A 9,307-nucleotide genomic window follows, 5' to 3' on the forward strand; every position below is an offset into this window, starting at 1 on the left:
TTTGAAGAGATTGTCAATATCTTACAGGAACATCTAAACCCTACACCGCTGCTGATAGCAGAAAGATTCAAGTTCCATAAACGAAACCAGCACAAAGACGAGAGTAATGTTGACTATCTTACGGAACTACGCAAGTTATCGACACACTGCCAGTTCGGAACAGGACTGGCAGATACCTTAAGGGATCAGTTTGTCTGCGGGCTCCAGAGTGAAGGAACCCAGAAACAACTACTTTCAGAAAAGGACCTTACGCTAGAAAAGGCTTTCAGCGTTGCAGTATCCTACGAAGCAGCAGCACGGGGAGCTGCAGAAATACAACAGAAACCGCAAGAATATAGCACTAATGAAATGGCATATGGAGCAGAAAAGTGCTATCGCTGCGGCAAAACAACCCATGACCAGAAGGATTGCTGGGCTAAGGACAAAGTATGCAGGCAATGTGGAAAAATGGGACACATAGCACGAGTCTGCAGGTCGGGAAAGAAAACCAACACTAAAAGAACTGCTAAGGAAAAGTACAAGAAAGTACAAAAGATGACGGACAGTAGTTCAGAAGACCAGAGTAGTGACAATGACTCCGGGAGCAGGGGACTAAGTTGTCTAAAGCTACACAACGTGATCGCAAAGGAGGATCACCGAACCATTTGGGTCACCCTCGTGATAGCAGGGTCCCAAGTAAAGATGGAATTGGACACAGGATCAGCCCTAACAGTTATGAGTCGATGAGACTACAAGCGGCTATTCTCACACATTCCTTTGAAGGATACGTCCATTGTCTTGAAGACATATACGGGGCAAAAAGTCTACCCCAGAGGAAAAATAAGGGTGCCCGTTAAATACAACGGCAAGGATACACAGGAACTGCAAGATGGAGGACCACCATTATTGGGACGTGAATGGATCCGAAAAATACAATTGGATTGGCATTCCATTCAGGCACTAACTGTGGCTGACAAAAAAGTTGACAACGCCACACCTGGACGACTGTCAAAAATTCTAACTGACGTGAAAGAGGTGTTCCAGCAAGGACTTGGGACTCTAAAAGGCGTAACGGCAACGATAAAAATTGAAGATAACGCAAACCCAAAATTTTTTAAGGCCAGACCGGTACCGTATGCGACCCGCCCAGCCGTTGAAGCAGAGCTGGAGAGTCTGGAGCGTTCGGGTGTGCTGTCCAAGGTGGACTGGAGCGAGTGGGCCACACCCATTGTCCCTGTAATGAAGAAATCATTGAGCAGCATGCCTGGGGAACCGAAGAAGGTTCGCATCTGTGGGGACTTTAAGGTTACTGTGAACCCAGTCTTTCACACGGTACAATATCCACTTCCGCGGATAGAGGATATTTTCGCCTCACTATCTGGGGGGAAACGCTTTACGAAGATTGATCTGGCCCAAGCGTATCTACAAATGGAGGTAGATGAATCATCTAGAAAATACCTCACGATAAACACTCACAAAGGTCTTTACCAGTACAATCGACTGGTATTCGGGGTAGCATCAGCTCCGGCTATTTGGCAGAGGGCGATGGAACAAGTCCTGCAAGGGATCTCGGGGACCCAGTGTTATTTGGACGACATCCTGGTTACGGGCGGAAATGACAGTGAACACCTTGCCAACCTGGAGCAGGTGCTCACTAGATTACAAGAATATGGACTACGAGCCAACCGCCCCAAATGCGAGTTTTTCAGGAAACGAATCTTGTATTGTGGCCACGTGATTGATGAAGAGGGGTTGCATAAGTCCCCAGACAAGATTGAGGCAGTAGTCAAGGCTCCAGCACCGGAAAATGTGTCACAACTGAGGTCATTCCTCGGGTTGGTGAACTACTACCATAAGTTCTTGCCAAATTTGTCTACAATTCTGCACCCGCTGAATGCCCTGCTGCAAACTGGAGTAGCATGGAAGTGGAGTGATGAGTGTAAGCGTGCCTTTCAGAAATGTAAATGCCTAATTACTTCAAAAGAAGTATTGGCTCACTACAATCCATCACTACCGATTCGGTTGGCATGTGATGCGTCTCCCTACGGCATTGGAGCGGTGCTGTCGCACAAATTCCTTGACGGTTCAGAGAGGCCAATAGCCTTTGCGTCACGCTCATTAACATCAGCCGAGCGTAACTACGCCCAGATTGACAGGGAGGCCCTCAGCCTGGTGTGGGGGGTGAAGAAGTTCAATCACTACCTACACGGGCAGAAATTCACCTTACTGACTGATCACCAGCCTCTTGTCTCCATTTTTAACCCAAAGAAGGGCGTTCCAGTGATGACGGCGCAACGGCTGCAAAGATGGTGGCCGGGAATCGATAAAGAAATCGAGGAAATGGCCAAGAGATGCACAGGATGCCAGAAAGTCCAAAACGCTCCACCACAGGCCCCGCTACACCCATGGGAGTGGCCCTCATCTCCATGGCAACGGGTACACATTGATTTTGCTGGTCCATTTATGGACTCAATGTTTTTAATTGCCATGGATGCACATTCGAAATGGCCAGAGGTCATCAAAATGTCCTCCACCACCACGGAGAAAACTATTGCAGTCCTACGGACCATCTTCGCCAGGAATGGCTTGCCAGAACAGATTTGCTCCGACAATGGACCACAGTTTGTGTCCGAGGATTTCCGGAGGTTCTTGAGGAATAATGGGGTAAAGCATTACACATCCGCCCCATATCATCCAGCCACAAATGGATTGGCCGGTAGGTTTGTTCAAACCTTTAAAAAAGCAATAAAGGCAATGTAAAACGACAACATACCACTGCAACACAAGTTGGATAATTTCTTGTTCGCTTACCGAAATGCGACACATGCAGTCACCAACCAATCTCCAGCCATGATGTTCTTTAACCGCGGGTTACGATGTCGCCTGGACTTGCTCAAACCAAACATAAGACGAGATGTTGAGAATAAGCAATTCCAGCACATCAATGAAAGGCCAACCAGGAGCTTCAAGGTAGGGCAACCAGTCTTGGCCCGCGACTACCGAACAGAAAAATGGCAGCCAGGAATGATATGCACACGGCAGGGACCACTAATGTACACAGTGGACGTTGGAGAGAGCATCGTGAGACGCCATGCTGACCAGATTCTAGAGTCACAGGAACAAGTCAAACCCATACCACGAGCATGCGCACCTGGTGATGAACCCGAAGCACAGATTGCGTCTACCTCAGAGTCAGTGGTATTGGAAGCTGACGAACCAACCAATGACAATGAGCCAGAATCGACTCCACCGCAAGAACAGTATACTCAAGAAAGGCGCTATCCAGACAGGATCAGGAAGCCTCCTCAAAGACTGAATTTATAAATGTTTACTTTCAGCTGATGTATATAGTACAATGAAAATTGTAATTGTAATTAGTTATTATTCAATATTTAAATGAATGTTATGTACTGGTTATCTAAAAGGGGAGGAATTGTTGTGTATGTACCTTTTAGAGAGAACTGCTTTTATGCTACAGTACCGGCAGTGACCACACCTGTATATAAAGCAGTAGCAGGCTTCTGTAGTTTCAGTTCAGCAGACTCTCTGTGCAGTAAACATCTATTATTATCGTTCTCCTGCAGTCCGTGTGTTATTATGGCGCGGACACTACACAAACTGTGTTTTCTCAACGTGGCTCAGACTGCAACTGAACTGTACAGATTACTACTCAGGGCTATATACAGGTGTGGTCACTGCCGGTACTACAGTATACATGAGCTGTACAAAGTAGTTCCCCCCCTTAAAGGTACATACATTACAATTCCTCCCCTTTTAGATTAACAGTACCATAACACTCATTTAAGAATTAAATATCAAACTAATTACAATTAACACTTTTAACATGCAACATTAGCTGAAAATAGTCTATTTATAAATTCAGTCTTTGGGGCGGCTTCCTGATCCTTTCTGGATAGCGCCTTTCCCGAGTGTCTTGCTCTTGGTGCTGAGGCGATTCTGGCCCCCTGTCGTCGGTTGGTTCATCAGCTTCCGACGCTACTGTTTCTGGGGTAGATGCTACCGGTACATCGGGTTCATCACCAGGTACGTATGGGCGAGGCATGGGGTTGACTTGTTCCTGTGACTCTAGGATCTGGTCAGCATGGTGTCTCACGATGCTCTCCCCAACGTCCACTGTGTACATTAGTGGGCCCTGCCGTGTGCATATCGTTCATGACTGCCATTTTTCTGTTCGGTAGTCGCGGGCAAAGACTGGTTGCCCTACATTGAAGCTCCTTGTTGGCTTCTCATGGATGTGCTGGAATTGCTTACTCTCAACATCTCTTCATACGTTTGGTCTGAGCAAATCCAGGCGAGATCTTAACCTTCGGTTAAAGAACATCATGGCTGGGGCCTGGTTGGTGACTGCATGTGTCGCATTCCGGTAGGCTAACAGGAAATTGTCCACCTTGTGCTGCAGCGGAATGTTGTCATTGTACATAGCCTTTATTGCCTTCTTAAAGGTTTGTACGAACCTCTCAGCCAATCCATTTGTGGCTGGATGATACGGGGCGGATGTGTAATGCCTTACCCCATTCTTTTTCAAGAACCTCCGGAACTCTTCGGACACAAACTGTGGTCCGTTGTCGGAGCAAATCTGTTCTGGCAAGCCATTCCTGGCAAAAATGGTCCGTAGGACTGCAATAGTTTTCTCCGTGGTGGTGGAGGACATTTTGATGACCTCACGCCATTTCGAGTGCGCATCCACGGTTATTAAAAATATTGAGTCCATGAATGGACCAGCAAAATCAATATGCACCCGTTGCCATGGAGATGAGGGCCACTCCCATGGGTGTAGAGGGGCCTGTGGTGGTGCATTTTGGACTTTCTAGCATCCTGAGCAGCTCTTGGTCAGGTCCTCGCTTTGTTTATCGATTCCCGGCCACCACACATAAGCCCTGACTAGGCTTTTCATTTTTACCCCTCCCAGATGACCCTCATGAAGCTCATTGAGCACTCTATCCCTTAACTTGGGTGGAATTACCACTCGGGATCCACACATCAAGGTCCCCCGGCACACTGAAAGCTGTTCTCTCCTTGTCGAGAATGCTGCCAACAGTGAGTCGCCATGTGCTGGCCATCCCTTCGCCGTCAAATCATATACCCGAGACAGTGTCGGGTCATTTCGGGTTTCCTTTTCGACACAAGCGTTAGTTACCGGTAGGTATTCAACGATAGTCGAATGGAATATTTCGACAGGATCCACTGCTGGTGCTTCCTCCGCAGTAGGCAGTGGCAGGCGTGATAGCCCATCAGCATTTCCATGCTGTTTCGTGCCCTTATATTCAATCTCATAGTGGTGCGCCGCTAGAAAAGATGACCATCTTTGTAGTCGTTGCGCAGTCATCACCGGAACGCCCTTCTCTGGATTAAAAATGGAGACAAGAGGCTGGTGATCAGTCAGCAAGGTGAATTTCTGCCCGTGCAGATAGTGATTGAACTTTTTCACTCCCCACACTAGGCTGAGTGCCTCCCTGTCAATCTGGGCGTAGTTACGCTCGGCTGAGGTTAGTGATCGTGACGCAAAGGCTATTGGCCTCTCTGAGCCGTCCGAGAATTTGTGCGACAGCACCGCTCCAATGCCATAGGGTGACGCATCACATGCCAACCGAATTGGTAATGCTAGGTTGTAATGGGCCAATACCTCTTTCGATGTGATTAGTGTTTTGCTCTTCTGGAAAGCTCGTCTGCATTTGTCACTCCACTTCCATGGCACCCCAGTTTGTAGTAGGTTGTTCAGTGGGTGTAGTTTTGTAGACAAATTTGGCAAGAACTTATGATAGTAGTTTACCAGCCCGAGGAACGACCTCAGTTGTGACACGTTTTCCGGTGCTGGAGCCTTGGCTACTGCCTCAATCTTCTCTGGGGACTTATGTAACCCCTCTTTATCGATAACGTGGCCACAGTACAAGATCTGTTTTTTAAAAACTCGCATTTGGGGCGGTTAGCTCGGAGCCCATATTCCTGCAATCTAGTGAGCACCTGCTCCAGGTTGGCAAGGTGATCACTGTCATTTTCGCCCGTGACCAGGATGTCGCCCAAATAACACTGGGTCCCTGGGATCCCTTGCAGGACTTGTTCCATTGCCGTTTGCCAAATAGCCGGAGCTGATGCTACCCCGAATACCAGCCGGTTGTATTGGTAGAGACCTTTATGGGTGTTGATTGTGAGGTATTTTTTTGATGCTTCTTCTACCTCCATTTGCAGATACGCCTGGGCCAGATCAATGAAGCGTTTCCCTCCAGATAGCGAGGCGAAAATATCTTCAATCTGCGGAAGTGGATATTGTACGGTGTGAAGGACCGGGTTCACTGTTACCTTAAAGTCCCCACAGATGCGAACCTTCCTTGGTTCCCCAGGCGTGCTGCTCAATGACTTTTTCATCACAGGGACGATGGGTGTAGCCCACTCGCTCCAGTCTACCTTGGACAGTACACCTGAACATTCCAGACTCTCCAGCTCTGCTTCGACGGCTGGGCGGATCGCATAAGGTACCGGTCTGGCCTTAAAAAATTTTGGACTTGCGTTTTCTTCAATTTTAATCGTCGCTGTTATGCCTTTTAGTGTTCTGAGTCCTTGCTGGAACACTTCTTTCGCGTCAGTTAGGATCTTTGACAGTCGCCCAGGTGTGACATCGTCATCCTTTTTGTCAGCCACAGTCAGTGCCTGTATGGAATGCCAATCCAGTTGTATTTTCCGGATCCATTCACATCCCAGTAATGGTGGTCCTCCATCTTGCAATACATACAGGTCTAGTTTTGGTGTTTCCTTACCGTTATATATAACGGTCACCCTTATTTTTCCTTTGGGGTAGACTTTTTGCCCCGTGTACGTCTTCAAAATAATTTTTGTGTCTCTCAAGGGTATGTGTGAGAATAGCCGCTCGTAGTCCCGTCGGTTTATGACTGTTAGGGCTGATCCTGTGTCCAATTCCATCTTTACCTGGACTCCTGTTATCTTGAGAGTGACCCAAATGGTTCGGTGATCCTCTGTTGTGATCACATTATGTAGTTTCAGACAACTCAGTTCCCTGCTTTCGGAGTCGTTCTCACTCTTTTGTTCGTCTGAACTATTCTTCGTTATCTTATGTACCTTCTTGTACTTTCTTTTGGTCGGTTTCTTATTGCTGGTTTTCTTTCCCGACCTGCAGACTCGTGCTATGTGTCCTACTTTTCCACACTGACTGCACACTTTGTCTTTGAACCAGCAATCATTCTGGTCGTGTGTTGTCCTGCCGCAGCGATATTCGTTTGTGCCATATTCTTGCGGTCTCTGTTGTATCTCTGCAGCGCCCCGGCTGCTTCATGTGATACTGCAATGCTGAAAGCCTTGTCCAGCGTAAGATCCTTTTCTGATAGAAGCCGTTTCTGGGTTCCTTCACTTTGAAGCCCACACACAAACTTGTCCCTTAAAGTATCTGCTAGTCCCGTTCCAAACTGGCAGTGTTTCGATAGCTTGCGCAGTTCCGTTAAATACTCAGCATTACTTTCATCTTTATGCTGGTTCCTTTTGTGAAACTTAAATCTTTCTGCTATCAGCAGCGGTGTGGGGTTTAAGTGGTCCTGTAGGATTGACACTATGATTTCAAAATCCTTTTCTACTGGCTTCTCTGGGGTTACTAGGTTTCGTAGTAAGCCATACGTTTTTGCACCCATTGAATTCAACAACACCAGCGCTTTCTTGTCATCTGGCACTTCATTCGCCTTGCAGTATACTTCTATGCGTTCGACATATGTCGTCCAATCTTCGACTTCATTGTCGAACGCTGTGATACTGCCACTCTTCGGCATTTTTGGGTGTGGTTAGACTTGCTTAAAATGGCGTCTCCCGTGCTTTCCTTTCTTCCCCGCTGCGGCTTAAAATGGCGTCACCTGCGCTGCTGCCAACGCCGCTCTCAACGGTCCTCGTGGCAAATGGCGATGCCCTGTGGGTTTCGTGCGCTGCTCCTGCGCTGCTGCCAATGCCGGTCTCTGCGGTCCTCGTGGCAATGGCAGCGCCTCGCGTTTTCCTGCGCGCCTCTCTCCCCCGTTGACGCTGCTCGGCCCTTGAACACCGGCTGTGCTCTGCTCTCTCTCGCCTCTCTCCCCCGTTGACGCTGCTCGGCCCTTGAACACCGGCTGCGCTCTGCTCTCTCTCGCCTCTCTCCCCCATTGACGCTGCTCGGCCCTTGAACACCGGCTGCGCTCTGCTTTCTCTCGTCTCTCTCCCCCGTTGACGCCGCTCGGTCCTGAACACCGGCTGTGCTCTGCTCTCTCTCGTCTCTCTCCCCCGCTGACGCCGCTCGGTCCTGAACACCGGCTGCGCTCTGCTCTCTCTCGTCTCTCTCCCCCGTTGACGCCGCTCGGTCCTGAACACCGGCTGCGCCCTGTGCGCTCTGCCCTCTCTCTCTCCCCCGTCGACGCTGCTCGGCCTTTTTCTGTGCCGCTCGGTCGGCTCTAGCCGCCGCTGTCCGGGAAGGGTCTGCGCAGTACCTGTTGCCAGCCCGCCTCGCTGGACCACCGTGACTGGAAAGCCAAGCCTGGCTCTCGACAGCCTCCCCTGCGATGCTCAAATCTCCGCTGGATGATTGGGCGGTTGCCCGTGGTCGACGCCCATGCTTCTGGACTCGACCTCCTTCCACTGTTCTCCAGGAGCGAATCCCTGGGAGGTGATGCAGAGTTGCAGGTAGGTTCGAATCTGCTCGTCGCCAATGTTAGATCCGTGTAACTTAACGTTGTGTCCTTCAACAATCAGACAAAAGACTGCAGGGAACGATCAACAGGTGTTTACTGAATGAGGGTTCAAACTGCAACTGACTGTACGGATCACTACTCAGGGTTTATATACAGGTGTGGTCACTGCTGGTACTACAGGATACAGGAGCTGTAAAAAGTAGCTCTCCCCCTTAAAGGTACATACATTACAGGAAGAATATTATTTAAGTGGTGCTAGATTGGGAAATATTGATGTACAAAGGGACCTGGGTGTCCTTGTACACCAGTCACTGAAAGCAAACATGCAGGTGCAGCAAGCAGTTAGGAAGGCAAATGGTATGTTGGCCTTCATTGCAAGAGGATTTGAGTACAGGAGCAAGGATGTCTTACTACAGTTATACAGGGCCTTGGTGAGACCACACCTGGAGTACTGTGTGCAGTTTTGGTCTCCTTACCTAAGAAAGGATATACTTGCCATAGAGGGAGTGCAGTGAAGGTTCACCAGACTGATTCCGGGGATGGCAGGACTGTCGTATGAGGAGAGACTGGGTCGACTAGGCCTGTATTCACTAGAGTTTAGAAGAATGAGAGGGGATTTTGTGGAAACGTATAACATTCTGACAGGGCTAGACAGA

This window comes from Somniosus microcephalus, unplaced genomic scaffold (genome assembly GCF_052327205.1).
Source record: "Somniosus microcephalus isolate GS21.2 unplaced genomic scaffold, FLI_Smic_1.0 unresolved_chr1, whole genome shotgun sequence".
Taxonomy (NCBI): Eukaryota; Metazoa; Chordata; class Chondrichthyes; order Squaliformes; family Somniosidae; genus Somniosus; species Somniosus microcephalus.